The following is a 20,511-nucleotide window of genomic DNA, read 5'->3' on the forward strand; positions in this document are numbered from 1 at the left end:
CATAATTCCTGTAACATTGATGTATATGTTCATTTCTATTGTTTTGTAAAGCCTGTTTTACTACAAATGTTATCTGTCTTGTTATGTTCTTTAATGATGTATTTTGTACCTTTGTTATTGTATTCTTATGTTATAAAATTGTAATTGTCACCAGTTCATGATATTATTAACTTGTTAGTTACATTTCACTGCACACGTTTCTGTTGGTCATAGTATATGGACAATATGTGAGAAGTAGGGACTGTTAGTGTTTGCACGTGTGTTAATAATTCAGCAAGGGACTGGATAACAGCATTGTTGGTTCTAAGGACAGTTCCGAAAACTTTGTGAGTGGACAAGTGGTGGTTGATGGACTTGCTATATTCTCCGCAAGACTCTTCGATGGTGATTGTGCACCTGCACAGTCGCAACAGATGGCTGCTGGCCGTCTCTACAAGGACTACAGTAGGTCTGCATCTTTGATGGCCAACCAGTACCATTATCTCTACAAGGACTACAGTGGGTCTACATCTTTGATGATCCATCAATACCATTATTTCTACAAGGACTGCAGTGGGTCTGCACCTCTGGTGGCCCACGAATACCACAATCTCTACCAGGACTCCAGTGGGTCTGCTCTGTGATGACCTACCCACCAATATTCTTCAAAACTTCGACTGACTCCGCTGTGGGTTTGCTCTGTTGTGGCCCATTACCTGTCTGCATGTCAAGAGTCAGCACTGTCGTTCCGTTGGAAGGACAACACTACTTCTTCAAGGTTGCATGGAAATCCACTACTTCCGTGTGCATTTTCTTCTACTGCTCAGACTTTGAGAAAAACACTACTATTTTACCGTGATGAACGATCAGGACTGTCTTTATGGACTGTGAGAAAATTTGAGCTTTTGACCAACATTGTATCAATAAATGTGTGCATTTGATTTCTTTGTTATTGTAATTATGAAAATTTTTTTCAAATCTGTATTGGCCACTGCCCAAACCAATTTGTAAAATTTTTTGTGGGGAGCATGGGGGCTATGTAAGTAGGCTGTTTAGGTTTTTTTATTGGTAACGCCACCTCTGTATGAAAATCACTGGTTGTGCTGTGTGCAGTCTGTGGCTGCTTTGCATTGTTGTAATACTCGCCATTGTAGTGTTGGGCAGCGGCAGCTGGATGTGAACAGCGCGTAGCGTTGCGCAGTTGGAGGTGAGCCGCCAGCAGTGGTGGATGTGGGGAGAGAGATGGTGGAGTTTTGAAATTTGTCATGAACTGCTATATTTATATATGATGATATCAAGGTAAATACATTGTTTGTTCTCTATTAATATCTTTCATTTGCTAACTATCCCTATCAGTAGTTAGTGCCTTCAGTAGTTTGAATCTTTTATTTAGCTGGCAGTAGTGGCGCTCGCTGTATTGCAGTAGCTTAAGTAGCGAAGATTTTTATGAGGTAAGTGATTTGTGAAAGGTATAGTTTACTGTTAGTCAGGGCCCATTCTTTTGTAGGGATTACTGAAAGTCAGATTGCGTTGCGCTAACAAAATATTGTGTGTCAGTTTAAGCACAGTCCTGTATAAATTGTTCAAAGGGGACGTTTCAAGTGCTCAAATAATTCGTAATTTCAAATGTTTTTAAAAAAAATAATTTTAACTGTACATTCAGAACGCTACTTAGCTATTGTAACATCGAAACTAAATCATTTTATCAAGTAGTTCCTTTTTACAAATTTTAGCTTGAAATATAACATACTGTGTATAAAATTATATGACAGTATTCAGAAAAGCAACTGACATGATACTGACCTGTCCGAAATTCGAAAAATAATATTGATATCTGCAACTATTGTTGAGGAAAGGTAATGGTAGAGGAGAATGTCTCGTTACAAGCTTTTAGTACAGTTTTGCAATGTAAACTTAAAGAACTTGAGTACACATGATGTGGTACCGTCCAAATATCGCTGTGTCACCGCAGTCGGCAAAGTGCTTCGATACCACAGACATCACCAATGTCTCGCTGCAGTCCGCAGAGGCAAATGGGAGAGGCTAAAGAAGACACACTCCTTCTCTCGCCCTCACACGAAGTTCAGTATAGGGCTGAGGATGAAAGCGCTCTGAACAGTTTGTGACCACAGCTGAAGCAGTCAATATCATCAATTAGGATTAATTGCTATACAAGTTTCACATGGAAATGCACTTTTGTAAATGTTGAACATTCTACTTCGAGAGGAGAGTTCGTTAATTAGAGCTCCAAGTGGTGCTTGAAGTCAATGACAGATGTAAATCATCAAGACGAGCCATCTCACAATTATAGACAGACGATTGTACTCGCAGTTCGTCTGGTCTTAACATATACCAATAGCGTATGACTGAAAATTGAGGAACAAGAAACTGTTAAACACTCAGGTATTAAATACCACTATAGCAGTAAAAGTGGACAGAAGTCAGTGGACTGTATCACTATTTACGAGTCCTACACTTCACTACTAGCGTTCCTACTGAAAACTGACGGAATCTCATACATAAAGGTATTACTAATAAGGTAATTACTTACAGTACCAGCAAAGCGGTGTATAGTGTGTCGAAGTGTTTGAGGTGTAAATTATATATGTGGCAGAAATATGAATGTAGGTGAACTGTTTGAATTACGATACTAATGGCGGGAAGTAAGCATTGTCATTTTTGTTGACATGAGGAATTTAAAACTGTTCAAAGGGAAGCTAAAATCAGAAAAATTTGGGAGGGATACTGGCAGTACTTCTTCCCACGTACTGCCCGCGTCTGGAACTGGAAACGTGGAAAATGCTAATGGAACAGGGTATATGGTGGGTTCCCGTGTACAGTCTCAACATTTGCATTACAATGGTACATAAAATTCTGCCGAACTTTCTCAGATATCTCTATAGCCTGCAGTACAACGAGACAGGCAGGCACGACCCTAAGACTACATCTAGTCCTCTTCAGTTTCTTTTGCTGTGCCCTCACCAACGATTTAGTGTAAGGCCACTGGAAACAATCCATACGACCTGCAGTCGGGGATCACGCTTATCGTGGGACATGATCTCCTTTCCTTCCCTATCGGATAGGATACCTGTTGATGAGGTACTTCTGTTCATTAATATGTGAGGTGACAGGATAAGTTTTAACCCCTAATATAATTTTTATGTCAAATAATCGATTCATTGATCAAGCCGATGAATTTGATACTTTACAAGCCATACTTTACTTAGAATCAAGTAATCTGCATAGCACAGAGAGTGCCTGGCTCACATGAACTCGATACTAGCAAAATCCACATAATTTGCATGTTAACGGACAAGTAGCATTTCTGTAGCAGTGGACTGAAGCGTAAGCGAGGTTTTCCAGCCAACACGGACACAGCGACGTGGAGCTCAACTTAAAAATTCCATAAAACAGCGAACTTTCGTCGCAGGAGATCAATTAGGGACGTGACGCTCTGACCGCTCCTGGAATTTCTGGCAGAGATAACCGCGCAACAATGAGTCACCATTGGGCGAGTCTTCTGGCTCATACCTGTACTAACGTAAACATTTTTAAGCAGCAGGGATCAATTTGGATGATCTCAAAGGAGAACACGACCCTTTCATTTACGTAGAAACCCAAAAATGCAGAAAGTGTGTCATCAGCTTGACATAACCAAAATTCACGCGACGTTCACATGTATTGGGCGTGAGACCCGCAAGTTCTCTGTGCAAGCCTTTTAACTTAAGAAAGCACTGAGGAAGCAGCAGGAGACCACTTTTGAGACACAGAAAGAAACAGTGTGCGTCACCAGTAACTTGGTAAACATGGGAAGATGACGCATGATGTTCGCTCCTGATTGGGCGGAGCTTATTACTAAATGAAAGAAGGGAAAACAATCATTCGACCGGATGAAACTAGCGTATACCCTAGCTCATTTCTGAAACCCCACCGTGCAAAGAAACGACGAGAGTTGCAGTAAAAGGACTCATTGGCCGACACTAGTTGTGGCAGGAGGCAAGCCCACAATATGATGGAGGAGACCCCAACAATATAGGCAATTACAAGTGAGTAATTCAGGGGGCACTCTCTTCCTAGCAAGACTGAGCGCATCCAACTCTGCCGTGACTCCGAAAGAGACGTTCTGTTATTTTATTTTATTTACACGTCAAGTTCCGTAGGATCAAATTGAGGAGCAAATCTCCAAGGTCATGGAACGTGTCAGTACATGAAACAAAACAACACAAAAGTAATGACAGATCAAACTAAATTTTTATGAACCCGAAAAAGTCAATCCAATAGTTTAAGTAAACGCAATGAACAATACAATAAGGATCAGCTTAATTTTTCAAGGAACTCTTCGACAGAATAGAAGGAGAGACCCATGAGGAAACTTTTCAGCTTCGATTTGAAAGCGTGTGGATTACTGCTAAGATTTTTGAATTCCAGCGGTAGGTTATTGAAAATGGATGCAGCAGTATACTGCACACCTTTCTGCACAATAGTTAAGGAAGTCCGATCCAAATGCAGGTTTGATTTCCGCCGAGTATTAACCGAGTGAAAGCTGCTTATTGTTGGGAACAACTGTGTGCAGTCACGAGGCTCTGATATCTCATAATTCCTCTGGCTTGGAGATTGCGACCTACACGCTCTGTTAGTTAAGTTCTACGGAGCATCTGAAGGCAACGTGTACACGTCACTCAGCATCAGCGAGTGGACACAGCCAGTTCATTTAGTCAGGGAGAAACATAGTTCTTCCACCTCACGAAAAACTTAGGACCACGGCCGTCCTTATCGCCGCAGTCTGCACAAGGTAAGTCCCGCATTGCTCAAGTGCTAAGTTTGGGAGTCACTAGAGTGTGTTCACTTCATATCTGCTTTACATTGGAGTTGATTTGTATAGTTTTTATCATTTTCTCGTGTGACGTGTCAGTCACGTATTGCACATGTATTTTTGGGGGCTTAAATTCGTGAAAGGCGTAGTCAGTGTACAGTCAATTGTGCGATTGTATAACAATGTCAGTGTAATATTTCTAGGATACATTTTCATGTGTTCAGTATACTTGAAGTCACGTTCGTATTTTTTTTCTCTCTCTGAGATTACGCAAGTGTAAGAACTGTTTTGGTAAATTTTCATGCGTTTATCTTGCTGGAAGATAGGTTCATTAAGATTTTCTTGTATTAATTTTTCCTTCACCGCCAAATACGCAATCTGAACTCACTGTGTTTGGTGATTATTATAGTAAAATTATTTAGTATAGGTAGTAGTTCATTTGTATGATCTAAAGTAGAGGTTACCCTTTGTCTTTGGCATATTGTGGGTTGTGCATAACAGCTATTATTCTGACGTCTAAACGTCACTGTGTCTGGGATCTCCTTACCTGGCAGCGCCTGGGTTCGCAGGATTTTAAATTTGTCGGAGCTATCCTGCGTGATAAAGCCAACGGCGTTGCCGCAGTGGTAACACCGGTTCCCGCCAGATCACCGAAGTTAAGCGATGTCGGGCTGGGCTAGCACTTGGATGGGTGACCATCCGGTCAGCCGAGCGCTGTTGGCAAGCGGGGTGCACTCAGCCTTTGTGAGGCAAACCGAGGAGCTACTTGATTGAGAAGTAGCGGCTCCGGTCTCGGAAGCTGACATACGGCCGGGAGAGCGGTGTGCTGACCACATGCCCCTCCATATCCGCATCCAGTGACGCCTGTGGGCTGAGGATGTTTTCCCCAAAAACTTACCAAGGTTAGAGCAAAGTCTACAAAGAAGCCATGGATTACTCAAGGAATAGGGGTATCTTGTAAAACATAAAGAAAACTGTATCTGTCAATCCGAAACAGTACCGATGTTGATGCTATAGCACATTACAAGAAATACTGCATAATATATCGACATCAAAGCAAATATATTACAAGGAAAAGATAGTCATATCAGATAACAAAATAAAGACAATATGGGATATAGTGAAGGAGGAGACCAGTAGAACCAGACATGAAGAGGGACAAATAGCAATAAGAGTAAATGATACATTGGTGACAGATGTGTATAGTGCTGCAGAAATTTTTAACAAACATTTCATAACTGTTACTGAAAAGATGGAGTTGTCAGGATCTGTAAATGCTGCTATGGAATACCTCAGACCAGACATTTCAAGTAACTTCCATAATATGAATTTGACCCTCACTACCCCAGCAGAAATAATGTCCATCATAAAATCTTTAAAATCAAAAACATCTAGTGGGTATGATGAAATATCAACAAAGCTAACTAAAGAATGTGATTCTGAGTTAAGTAACATATTACGCTATCTGTGTAACCAGTCGTTTATCAGTGGAATATTTCCTGAATGGTTAAAATATGCTGAAGTTAAGCCACTGTTTAAAAATGTAATAAAGAAATAGCATCAAATTTCTGTCCAATTTCACTTTCTCCAGTATTCTCAAAAATTTTAGAAAAAGTAATGTACAATCGGCTTTATAACCATCTTATCTCAAATAACATACTGTCAAAGTCACAGTTTGGATTTCTAAACGGCTCTGATTTTGAGAAAGCTATCTACACTTACAGTGAAAATGTGCTTAATTCATTAGACAAAAAATTGCAGGCAACTGGTATCTTTTGTGACCTGTCAAAGGCATTTCACTGTGTAAATCACAATATCCTTTTGAATAAATTAGAATATTATAGTGCAACAGGAAATGCTGTAAAATGGTTCAAATCTTATATCTCTGGCAGGAAACAAAGGATGTTATTAGGAAAGAGACGTGTATCAAGCTTTCAGGCATCATCCAACTGGGAACTAATTACATGTGGGGTCCCACAAGGTGTTCAAATCTTATATCTCTGGCAGGAAACAAAGGATGTTATTAGGAAAGAGACATGTATCAAGCTTTCAGGCATCATCCAACTGGGAAAATTACATGTGGGGTCCCACAAGGTTCCATTTTAGGGCCCTTGCTTTTTATTGTGTGTATCAACGACCTCCTCCCCCCATGAACCATGGACCTTGCCGTTGGTGGTGAGGCTTGCGTGCCTCAGCGATACAGATGGCCATACCGTAAGTGCAACCACAATGGAGGGGTATCTGTTGAGAGGCCAGACAAACGTGTGGTTCCTGAAGAGGGGCAGCAGCCTTTTCAGTAGTTGCAGGGGCAACAGTCTGGATGATAGACTGATCTGGCCTTGTAACACTAACCAAAACGGCCTTGCTGTGCTGGTAGTGCGAACGGCTGAAAGCAAGGGGAAACTACGGCCGTAATTTTTACCGAGGGCATGCAGCTTTACTGTATGGTTAAATGATGATGGCGCCCTCTTGGGTAAAATATTCCGGAGGTAAAATAGTCCCCCATTCAGATCTCCGGGCGGGGACTACTCAAGAGGACATCGTTATCAGGAGAAAGAAAACTGGTGTTCTGCGGATCGGAGCGTGGAATGTCAGATCCCTTAATCGGGCAGGTAGGTTAGAAAACTTAAAAGGGGAAATAGATAGGTTAAAGTTAGATATAGTCGGAATTAGTGAAGTTCGGTGGCGGGAGGAACAAGACTTTTGGTCAGGTGAATACAAAGTTATAAATACAAAATCAAACAGGGGTAATGCAAGAGTAGGTTTAATAATGAATAAAAAAATAGGACTGCGGGTAGCTACTACAAACAGCATAGTGAATGCATTATTGTGGCCAAGATAGACACGAGGCCCACACCTACTACAGTAGTACAAGTTTATATGCCAACTAGCTCTGCAGATGATGAAGAAATTGATGAAATGTATGCTGAGATAAAAGAAATTATTCAGGTAGTGAAGGGAGGCGAAAATTTAATAGTCATGGGTGACTGGAATTCGAGAGTAGGAAAAGGGAGAGAAGGAAACATTGTAGGTGAATACGGATTGGGGGAAAGAAATGAAAGAGGAAGCCGCCTGGTAGAATTATGCGCAGAGCATAACTCAATCATAGCTAACACTTGGTTTAAGAAGCATGAAAGAAGGTTGTATACATGAAAGAACCCTGGAGATACTAAAAGGTATCAGATAGATTATATAATGGTAAGTAAGAGATTTAGGAACCAGGTTTTAAATTGTAAGACATTCCAGGGGCAGATGTGGACTCTGACCACAATCTATTGATTGTGAACTGTAGATTAAAACTGAAGAAACTGCAAAAAGGTGGGAATTTAAAGAGATGGGACCTGGATAAACTGAAAGAACCAGAGGTTGTGCAGAGTTTCAGGGAGAGCATAAGGGAACAATTGACAGGAATGGGGGAAAGAAATACAGTAGAAGAAGAATGGGTAGCTTTGAGGAATGAAATAGTGAAGGCAGCGGAGGATCAAGTAGGTAAAAAGACAAGGGCTAGTAGAAATCCTTGGGTAGCAGAAGAAATATTGAAATTAATTGATGAAAGGAGAGAATACAAAAATGCAGTAAGTGAAGCAAGCAAAAAGAAGTACAAAAGTCTCAAAAATGAGATCGACAGGAAGTGCAAAATGGGTAAGCAGGGATGGCTAGAGGACAAACGTAAAGATGTAGAGGCTTATCTCACTAGGGGTAAGATAGATACTGCCTACAGGAAAATTAAAGAGACCTTTGGAGAAAAGAGAACCACTTGTATGAATATCCAGAGCTCAGATGGAAACCCAGTTCTAAGCAAAGAAGGGAAAGCAGAAAGGTGGAAGGAGTATATAGAGGGTCTATACAAGGGCGATGTTATTGAGGACAATACAATGGAAATGGAAGAGGAGGTAGAAGAAGATGAAATGGGAGATATGATACTGCATGTAGAGTTTGACAGAGCACTGAAAGACCTGAGTCGAAACAAGGCCCCGGGAGTAGACAACATTCCATCAGAATTACTGACGGCCTTGGGAGAGACAGTCCTGACAAAACTCTACCATCTGGTGAGCAACATGTATGAGACAGGCGAAATACCCTCAGACTTTAAGAAGAATATAATAATCCCAATCCCAAAGAAAGCAGGTGTTGACAGATGTGTAAATTACCGCTTAATAAGTCACAGCTGCAAAATACTAACACGAATTCTTTACAGACGAATGGAAAAACTGGTAGAAAACGACCTCGGGGAAGATCAGTTTGGATTCAGTAGAAATATTGGAACGCATGAAGCAATACTGACCCTACGACTTATCTTAGAAGCTAGATTAAGGAAAGCAAACCTACGTCTCTAACATTTGTAGACTTAGAGAAAGCTTTTGACAATGTTGACTGGAATACTCTCTTTCAAATTCTGAAGGTGGCAGGGGTAAAATACAGGGAGTGAAAGGCTATTTACGATTTGTACAGAAACCAGATGGCAGTTATAAGAGTTGAGGGACATGAAAGGGAAGCAGCGGTTGGGAAGGGAGTGAGACAGGGTTGTAGCCTTTCCCCGATGTTATTCAATCTGTATATTGAACAAGCAGTAAAGGAAACAAAAGAAAAATTCGGAGTAGATATTAAAATCCAGGGGAAGAAATAAAAACTTTGAGGTTCGCCGATGACATTGTAATTCTGTCAGAGACAGCAAAGGACTTGGAAGAGCAGTTGAGCGGAATGGACAGTGTCTTGAAAGGAGGATATAAGATGAACATCAACAAAAGCAAAACGAGGATAATGGAATGTAGTCGAATTAAGTCAGGTGATGCTGAGGGAATTAGATTAGGAAATGAGACACTTAAAGTAAAGGAGTTTTGCTATTTGGGGAGCAAAATAACTGATGATGGTCGAAGTAGACAGGATATAAAATGTAGACTGGCAATGGCAAGGAAAGCGTTTCTGAAGAAGAGAAATTTGTTAACATCGAGTATAGATTTAAGTGTCAGGAAGTCGATTTAGAAAGTATTTGTATGGATTGTAGCCATGTATGGAAGTGAAACATGGATGATAAATAGTTTAGACAAGAAGAGAATAAAAGCTTTCTAAATGTGGTGCTACAGAAGAATGCTGAAGATTAGATGGGTAGATCATATAACTAATGAGGAGGTATTGAATAGAATTGGGGAGAAGAGGAGTTTGTGGCACAACTTGACAAGAAGAAGGGACCGATTGGTAGGACATGTTCTGAGGCATCAGGGGATAACAAATTTAGCATTGGAGGGCAGCGTGGTGGGTAAAAATCGTAGAGGGAGACCAAGGGATGAATGCACTAAGCAGATTCAGAAGGATTTAGGTTGCAATAAGTACTGGGAGATGAAGAGGCTTGCACAGGATAGAGTAGCATGGAGAGCTGCATCAAACCAGTCTCAGGACTGAAGACCACAACAACAACAACAACATCAATGACGTTTCATCAGTATCATTACCAGATGCCAAGTTCGTTTTGTTTGCTGATGATACAAACATTGCAATAAATAGCAAATCAAGTGTAGTCTTAGAAAGATCAGATAATAAAATATTTGTGGACATTAGTCACTGTTTCCTAGCCAATTCTTTGTCACTAAACTTTGAAAAAACACACTACTTGCAGTTCAGAACTTGTAAGGGATGTCCCTCGAGTACATGCCTAACATATGATGACAAGCAGATAGAAATGGACAGTGTTAAATTCTTGGGATTACAGCTTGATAACAAATTCAACTGGGAGGAGCACACCACAAAACTGCTGAAGCTTCTAAACAAATCTCTATTTGCAATGCGAATTGTGTCAGACACAGGGGATATAAAAATAAAAAAGCTGGCATACGTTGCTTATTTTCATTCCATAATGTCATATGGGATTATTGTTTGGGGTAATTTATCAAGCCAAGCTGAAGTTTTCTGGGCACAAAAACTTGCAGTAAGAGTTATATGTGGTGTGAGCTCAAGAACATCCTGCAGAAGCCTGTTTAGGGAACTAGGGATACTAACTACTGCTTCCCAATATATTTATTCTTTAATGAAATTTGTCATTAAAAATATATCACTTTTTCAAACCAACAGCTCAATTCATGGAATCAATACTAGAAATAAGAATAATCTTCACAAGGATTTAAAGTCACTTAGTCTTGTACAAACAGGTGTGCATTATTCAGGAACACACATTTTCAATAACTTGCCAGAAGTCATAAAAAGCTTAACAACCAATGAAATTCACTTTAAGAAAAGCCTAAAGGATTTATAATCTTCACAAGGATTTAAAGTCACTAAGTCTTGTACAAACAGGTGTGCATTATTCAGGAACACACATTTCCAATAACTTGCCAGCAGTCATAAAAAGCTTAACAACCAATGAAATTCACTTTAAGAAAAGCCTAAAGGATTTATTGGTGGCCAACTCCTTCTATTCCATTTATTAATTTCTCAGTAGAACCAACTGATTTGTGTATATATATATATATATATATATATATATGTGTGTGTGTGTGTGTGTGTGTGTGTGTGTGTGTGTGTGTGTGTGTAAGTACAATATAGCTTCTGCACCATTTCAGGGCAGTAATACATTCATTGTTAATAAGTTTTATGGTATTTGTATTACATGTTTATTACCTTTAAATAAATAAATAAAATTTTTTATTTTAAATTCAGAGCATTAGTATTTCTAAAATGATTCTTTCATATAGTGTTCATTAAAAAATGACGATCATTCCACTTGGGACCTGTGGAATGGTACATTAGCTTACTTGTTTGAGTTGTAAATATTTCTCTCTTATTGTTGTTTTTCTGACATGTTCTACATCCTGGAGGACCTCCTCACTACGGATCAATTGGATTGAAAATAAATCCAACCTCTAATCTAATCCAATAGAATCAGTGGACGTATCCAGGCCAGAGCCTAAGCAACATTGTATTGATACGTAGGTTCATACTGCCAAGTTGTTTCTAAATTTGAATGAAACAACGATACATATCCTTTCAACCTGAGAAGTTTCCTCCTCCCTTTCTTGGTGCTTCACTTTTTCTGTCAGACACTGTTTGTTGACATAAGAGTCGCTCACAGAAGCATCCTAAGACCAATGTTGTTTTCGGTATACGACAGTAACTTCTCAGACAATGTTAGATATGGAGAAAAATTCCTTTTGGTTATCGCAACAACATTGTAATAACAGATGAAACTCCAGATGTAGTAGAGAAAGCAAATGAAAGACTAAACGATGTTTATAACTGCCCATCATGCAATAAACTTACACTGAACATAAAGAACAACAACTACATGAACTTATGCTTAAATGGGGAAAATGATTCTGTCGAATTATATGTAGATGTAAATTTTAGAGATTGTGAAGCAAACAAAAATTTTTAGAAATTAAAATTCACTATCACCTGAAGTGGGAAGAATACTCAAATGCTCTAGCAAATAAAATGTCTTCGGCATACTATGCCCGTACAGTCCCGTCATCACTGTAAAAAACAGTGACATATAGTTACATCCTGTTGTTACATGCACCTTATCTTTAGCTAAGAAATCATTTTTCGCGGGTCCCGCACACAACATATGGGCACAGTCGTCCAACCACAGAATATAGCGATTAGCATAATAATCAAAAACAGTAACTCAGCCCCCTGCAAAGATCTGTTTCAATAGCTAGGGAATTAAATCCACCATGTAGGTACATTTATCAGTTTGTTATGCATATCAAGAAGAACATCAGCAATTATCTCACAACAGCAGTATTGGTGAACGTGGAAGAAGAGCCAGACTTAAATTTACCAATAACAAACAAAAACTACGAAACGAATAAAACTGTACAATAAATTGCCAAGGACATGAAAGAGACAACTAAAAATCCAAATATTAAAAAAGACAATTGAACTGTTACTATAAAATAATTCATACTACGAAGTCAGTAATTATCTTAATAACACAGAGTATGGAATGGTGAAAAATTAATGTTAACTATCAATAAACAACTGTCATTCAATAGTTCACTGTAATACTTTAATAATTCCTACTGGAAGATCCTATGCCAGGATCTGCAGGGGGCAATTCTAACCGTTTTCTATTTTCTTCAACTCAACAACTCAGTGATTATGATGAGATGCTAACTCAGCTTTTGCAGACGACCCAAGTGGATTACACAAAGAATTCAATAGAATGGCAGAAGTGTAGCCAAGGTCCTGACGCAAACCAAGAGCGCGCGCCCGTGCGCGCGCTTGTGTGTGTGTGTGTGTGTGTGTGTGTGTGTGTGTGTGTGTGTGTGTGTGTGCGCGCGCGCGTGCGTGCGTGCGTGTGCGCGCGTAATGCAATGTTGTGCAGCCAGTGACCAGTGATGGTATGCAAACGAGTAGTGTTTCTTTTTATAATAAATCATTACTATATATCAAATAAAATAACATTTCTGACATCATCTTACAAATGTTCTGTGGATGATTACTCAATTAACTAAATAAGCAAAGTTATGATAAACGCTCACTCGTCTTCGTGTTAGTCACTGATTACCTGTTGCTTACGGTCGTAGCTTCACAACGACGCTTTTCTGACCCGTGATTATCTGGCAAACTTTGCTACGCTCGGCGACCGCCAACTCACTCTGAATTATATTTTTCTGCAGTATGTAATGGTCTGACAGTCTACACACTCTGAAACCTGCTCGATTGTATCAAGATTTTGTTAATTTTAACTGTATTTCTAGATGTCGCCAGACTGACACGTGTAAGCTAGAAACATGTCATGCTGATCGAATTAGCATTACATGAACATTACCATAGGCGGATATAAGTAGCACGACTCCTCAGTACCTACCAGAACGTCCAATAAATTAATCGTATCCCTCCAGCTTTTCTGTGCGAAGAATAACAGTACAAGGTACGGGTCGGTTGCTGCGTGGTAGCTGCTTCATGGAGCTGTCATCAAATGGCCTAGCACCTTGCCTGTTCTTCTGTCAAGATTTACAAGTTAGCGTTAGTTCCCTTCACCATTTCCCGACTGCCAAACCCAAGTTCTGTGCGTCAGCGAAGGGCATCGACAGTGGCGTGGCAGCGTGATGTGTTGGCTGCTAAGTCACCAAAGACATATTGCTACAGTATTTTCTGTCCAGGTGAGACAAGAAAACTGGATTTTGATGAGAAAAGACTCAAGAAGAAATTAACTTCATATGAGCATTAAATGCGAGTCTTTTGCCAGTCAAGCTGGCTGGCGAAACTTGAACAGGATGTCTGCGACGTCCGCAACGACAAAAAAAAAAAAAAAAAAAAAAAAAAGAAGGGAGCGCTGGGTCGCTACCTTTACAAGTGAGAATAGTACAGAATTTTTTTACCTACTACTAGCACCTGCCTAACTTTGATTGTTTCTACGATAGTAGGTAATAAAATTCCGTAGTATGCCTATGATGTTTTAACATTTTAAGTATGTTTTAGACATTCCTTTGCTAATTTTAATATCCGTAAAAAGTAGTGACACTGTACTTTGCTTTTTATCACGTAGGATCACATGATGATGCGGCTTAAGGCCGCGAAACCGATCGATTTTAATGAACAACCATTTTACCAGCTGTGTGCAGAATTCTTCCTGACATCATGCCTTTCAACAGCCGCGGTTGCCCGGAAATTAAATTTGTTTCCATTGTGGCGTTAATTTCCACGCATTTCGCAGTCGATAACGACGGCAGTGCGATGAGCGACACATTGACGTTATCGGCAATCTTTGGTACTGCTGACACCACCCGGAAGACTCAAGCCTTCTCTAAGGACACAGCAGGACTGCACTCACAGCTCTTTGGAGTGCAGCTTCACCGCTATTTTTACTCTGGTCACAGGGTGCAATCACTAGGGACGGTTCGAAACCGCTCAAAAGTAATACGAAGCGGAGAAGGTTGTTTATGCATCTTCATGCCTCCGTTTTCGCTCCCTTACGTGGCGTGTGCACGAGTGGGTGCGACATTGACTTGCATACGGACAAAACAGCAACGCGTCGCTCTAAAGACCCACAGATCGGCAACATTTTCGGTGCACTTATTTTGGGTACCCTAAAGATGTACTTGTGCAGAGACAGTTCATACATCGATTCCTAAGTGCCGGCGTGTTATGCAATCCTTTCGACACCTCTCAGATTCCCCATCCGTCAAGAGATGTGGATAAAGAGAGATGTCAGTACCTGCCCACGTCCGACCACTGTGGCGTTGGGCACAATTGTGATGAAATACAGTGCCAATGTTACGCGTGCTACACCTCACATGAACATCTGAGCTCTGGCCTTTTGCTCGCTCGTGTCACCTTGCTGCCTGAAGCGTCGCCGAGCACGAGGGTGAGCCTGCCCGGCACCATGCTTTTGCACCACTAGAGAGCAAGGTTGTAGGCACCTTAGAGACAAATTTCAGACTTCTCCATTACAATCCGATAAAATGAAGGGATTTCAAAAAAGTGGCCATCTAATTTTGTTGCGCAGTTTATACGCAAAACCCAAGAAAGAAGACTGCTTAGTTTTTTATATGGCTGTGATATTAGCAGCACAAAAACAATCTAGTGTGAGCGATATGTGCGTGAATTACTTTATTACATTGAAATCGCGCTACACACTTTGTTGAAACTTGTAATCTTACCCTCACACACATCACCAGCAAAGTCACTTTTAGTCTATTCATTATTTTCAAAAGCTTCGAGAGGCATAAGATAGACAAAATAAAAACTTCTTATATTCATTATCTGGTTGTTGTTTGCTCGAAGTCTTGCGTTTAGGGTAGATTCTTGAGGCTGTAATTTTTATAACGCTGCGGATTCTTGTTGAACTGAATAACTGATGAAGATTTGCCTGTTACTATGAATATCTCACATTCTTTTATGTCACACTGACTTAACAATTTTCGCTTCTATCACACCACAAATTATGTTGTTGTTGACAAACTTAGAAAAATGTCTACTTCCATCTGAGGCATGGCCACAACTAGCTACAATCTGCGGTACTTACAATATTCCAAAGAGTTTACAAAGTACAAGAGTTTACAAACTTTCTTGCCTAAAGAAAAATCTTCGCTAAAATATATCATTATTTTGTAAATGAATCCAGAAATAGATTTCATGATTAGCGTTAGATTGCATAATTGATAATATGAATTTTAAATGTGTTAAAAATTTCGTAATTTCAACTATTTTTAAAAGAAGAGTCATTTTAACTGTACGTACAGAGTACTAACAAATTAATTTCTTTTTACATATTTTAGCCCGAAACATAACACATCGTATACAAAATCATATGAAATTCATTCAGTTAGGCAGCTGATATAATGTTTACCTTACAAGAATCAATAACACACATGATATCGGTTATTTCTATAAAAAAAGGTAATGCTAGAGGAGGGTGTCCCATTACAAACTACGCATCAGAAAGCGTGCTATATGACAGTGTATTTGGTTATTCAGGCAGATGATTGTCGGAAGTTTTGGGAATCATGCATTAGAGACGAATTCTTTCTCGTCGTGTCGCCGAAACACTGCAATTCTCTGGGAATAGTAACTCCGTCGCCGCAGGAACAAGGGGCCGCTTTCTGTTTCGCCCGCGATATCCTGTGTGTGGTCCTGATATCACTAACAGCGCTGAATTGTCACCCTGGCAAATGTAGTGCACAAAATTTATTTCAGAGGTCAACGAAGTATCCATGAGAGGTGCCACTTTTTGAAAATTCTTAGCTTTGCACAACATCGACAGTTCTTATTAAGAATGAACAGACAAAATTTGGAATATTCTACTCAGTTTAGTCTAGTAACGTGCAATTCAGTGCCCTGGAGCATAAACTGGCCATGATCATCGCAGCTTGCGACAGTACCTTAAACTATGGAGCTTCTTAACTAATTGAAGCTGTATGCCAGATCACGTGTTGAATTAGGATCGTTGCTTTTTGCGGGAAATTCTGCAACCATTTGTGCTATCCAAGCTTGACGCCGGTTTCGTGGGTGACTACCACCCTGCTGATTTCTGTGTTGACACTTTCACCCAGGCATTGAGCAGCATCTAAATGACTCATTCACTCACTCACTCACTGGTCATACCGGACTCGAGAGTCCATTACCGCAGCAACGTATTTTCGCCATCTGTCCCTGTCTTGGGCTATTTCCTTCCATTCACCTTCAAAACCTAGGCTCTTCAAATCAGCCTTCACATTGTCCGCCCATCCACGCCTCGGTCTCCCCACAGGACGTTTTCCCTCTAAGTGCCCTACCAGTACTCAGCGCGCTGCCGTCCCCTCGTCCATTCTAAATACGTGACCCGCCCATCGCAGCCTACGTGATTTAACAATACTGATTATGTCAGGGCTTGAATAGAGTTCGTGAACCTCTTCGTTATGCAGTTTTCGCCACTCTCCGCTAATGTCATCCCTTTTTGCTCCGAAAATTTTCCTCAAAATTTTGTTTTCAAATAGTCGAAACGGCTTTTCATTTTGCACAGTGAGAGACCAAGTTTCACATCCATACAGCATAACTGGTAGAATAATAGTTTTGTATATTCTAATCTTTAAATTCCTAGACAATATCCGTGATGAAAGTAATCTATTCAGTGAGAAGTAGCACGCATTTCCCGCCTGTAATCTCTTCTTCAGTTCGGAATCAATCTCATTTCTCGAAGTGATGTCCACGCCTAGATGCTTAAATGTGTTCACTTTTTCAAACTGCATGTCTCCAACTCTTAACATTTCCTGCTCTACTACTGTTGGCATTCTAGTAGTAACCAGGTATTTAGTTTTGTCTTCACTTATCCTTACACCTACATTTTCACTAGCCTTGATTAACGCATTCGCATTTGCTGTTACAGATTCTTTCCTATAGCTAATGATGTTTAGATCATCTGCATACCCTAATATCTTAATATTTCCATTTAACTCCAAACCCTCTGAATTATCTGCTGCCATTCGTACAATATATTCTAAGACTAAATTAAAAAGTAGCGGAGACAGGGCATCTCCCTGCTTAAGTCCGTTCTTTATTACAAATTCTTCTGACTCCAATTTCCCCACGTGTACTCTATCATTTGTGTTTTTCAAACTCGCTTCTATAAGTCTAACATACTTCTTTGGCGTTCCAAGTTCCAAAAGAATTCTGTACAATTTTGATTGCAATACTGAACCATATGCTTTTGTAAAATCTATGAAAAGATTATGAACTGGTTTATTGTGTTCCCATTTCTTTTCCAAAATTTGATGCAGGGTGAATATTTGGTATATAGTTGATCTGTTCCCCGAAAGCCAGCTTGGTAATCCCCCACAATTTCATCTGCATATGGTGTAAGCCTGCTTAGCAGAATATGCGAGAAAATTTTGGAACATACTGGTAATAGCGATATCCCTCTATAATTACTACAATCCATATTGTCGCCCTTCTTAAAAATTGGGATCAGAATCGACTCCTGCCACTCTTCAGGGTTCATCTCTGAGTTCCATATTTTAGTTATCACTTTGTGAACTACTTCCACCAATTTCTGTCCCCCTTCTTAACTAATTCTGCAGTTATGCAATCTGAACCTGGTGCTTTATGGTTTTTCAATTTGTTGATTGCATGTCTTACTTCCTTTAACGTTGGCTCAGGTATCTGGGGTTCTGCTGTATGTATTTCGTATGCCTGCTCATTTCCTGCTTCCTGGTGTACATTTAATAGATGCTCAAAATACGTCCTCCATTTACTCAGTATAGCACTGGGGTCTGTCAGTATTCCCGCGGCATCCCCTCGCAGTGCATTTGTCCTAGCCTTGAAACCCTTGCTATACCCATTTATGTCTAGGTAAAGTTCCCTAATGTTTTAGGTTTTACTGTTCGTTCCCATTTTTTTAATATGATTGTTCAAATAATCCATCTTCTTTGCCCGTTGCCTAGGACCAACTTCCCTTCTCATGTTCCAGAACTCCATTCGATTTCTGTCTCCCATTCTATCCCAACCTAATCGCGCTTTTCTCCTTTCCTCTACCAATTTCTTGCATTTCACATCAAACCACGGTTTTCCTCCTGTTCTTCTTAATTGTACCTACTGTGACCTTCGCTGCCTCTGTGATATTATTCCTCACAGTGATCCACTGTTTATTTACATCCTCGTCTTGACGCCGTGTAGAAATCCATTCTTTGCGAAACGCAAGATTGCGAATCGATCCAGTACCGGCAGTCATTCGCTGCTGGAGGTAATATTTCGAAATAGCATATTACAACAGGTTACAGATGACAGAACGTTACACGAAATTCCGAACTAGTGCTACTCTGTTTTCCTTTGAGCTTTACTGTGTAACGAAGATTGCTGTTATTTGACGTTGTTCTTGTTATCGAAGAGCGTCTGCGTAATTTAAAGGAATTTACTTCTAGATTGGTAGTTTATTATTAAATCTGCTCTGACAAAGAGAAAAAACCTTCACTGGCGTGTGATTGTTACTAACATAAATAATTTGAAAGGTATATAGAAGCCGGCAGCTAACAGTGCTTACAATGATTTCCCGTCCGTGACGGTTTAAGGGCTGTAGCACTTCCTTACATTTGTGAATGAATATTACATTTAGTTACAGTATGGAAATTTTACCGGGTTGGTTCTCCATGTGATTCATGCAAATGTACAGAAGAAACTATAACACATCGAGATGTGAAGTATGTTAGCGGCAAGAAACAATCAATGCCTTCTCTGTGCGATAACAATGGAGATACTATTGAAGATACTGCTGCCAAAGCAGAGTTACAAAACACAGCCTTACGAATGCCTTCACAAAAGAAGACGAAGTAAATATTCCAGAATTCGAATCTAGAACAGCTGCCAACATGAGTAACGATGAAGTAAATATCCTCGGAGTAGTGAAGCAACTCAAATCACTCAATAAAAGCAAGTCTTCTGGTACAGACTATATACCAATTAGGTTCCTTTCCGACGATGCTGATGCATTAGCTCCATACTTAACAATCATATACAACCGTTCGCTCGACGAAAGATCCGTACCCAAAGAGTGGAAAGTTGCACAGGTCACACCAATATTCAAGAAAGGTAGTAGGAGTAATCCACTAAATTACACGCCCATATCGTTAACGTCCCCCCATGAACCATGGACCTTGCCGTTGGTGGGGAGGCTTGCGTGCCTCAGCGATACAGATAGCCGTACCGTAGGTGCAACCACAACGGAGGGGTATCTGCTGAGAGGCCAGACAAACGTGTGGTTCCTGAAGAGGAGCAGCAGCCTTATCAGTAGTTGCAAGGGCAACAGTCTGGATAATTGACTGATCTGGCCTTGTAACACTAACCAAAACGGCCTCGCTGTGCTGGTACTGCGAACAGCTGAAAGCAAGGGGAAACTACGGCCGTAATTTTTCCCGAGGGCATGCAGTTTTACTGTATGGATAAATGATGATGGCGTCCTCTTGGGTAAAATATTCCGGAGGTAAAATAGTCCCCCATCCGGATCTCCGGGCAGGGACTACTCAAGAGGACGTCGTTATCAGGAGAAAGAAAGCTGACGTTCTACGGATCGGAGCGTGGAATGTCAGATCACTTAATCGGGCAGGTAGGTTAGAAAATTTAAAAAGGGAAATGGATAGGGTAAAGTTAGATTTAGTGGGAATTAGTGAAGTTTGTTGGCAAAAGGAACCAGACTTCTGGTCAGGTGACTACATGGTTATAAACACAAAATCAAATAGGGGTAATGCAGGAGTAGGTTCAATAATGAATAGGAAAATAGGAATGCGGGTAAGCTACTACAAACAGCATAG

The 20,511-nt window shown here is 40.2% G+C and overlaps 1 pseudogene; it reads left to right on the plus strand.

Moving 5' to 3' along the window:
• The first annotated feature begins 5,397 nt into the window (after positions 1-5,397).
• Positions 5,398-5,515, plus strand: LOC126476207 (5S ribosomal RNA; annotated as a pseudogene).
• The last annotated feature ends 14,996 nt before the right edge of the window (positions 5,516-20,511 follow it).

This window comes from Schistocerca serialis, chromosome 4 (genome assembly GCF_023864345.2).
Source record: "Schistocerca serialis cubense isolate TAMUIC-IGC-003099 chromosome 4, iqSchSeri2.2, whole genome shotgun sequence".
NCBI lineage: Eukaryota > Metazoa > Arthropoda > Insecta > Orthoptera > Acrididae > Schistocerca > Schistocerca serialis.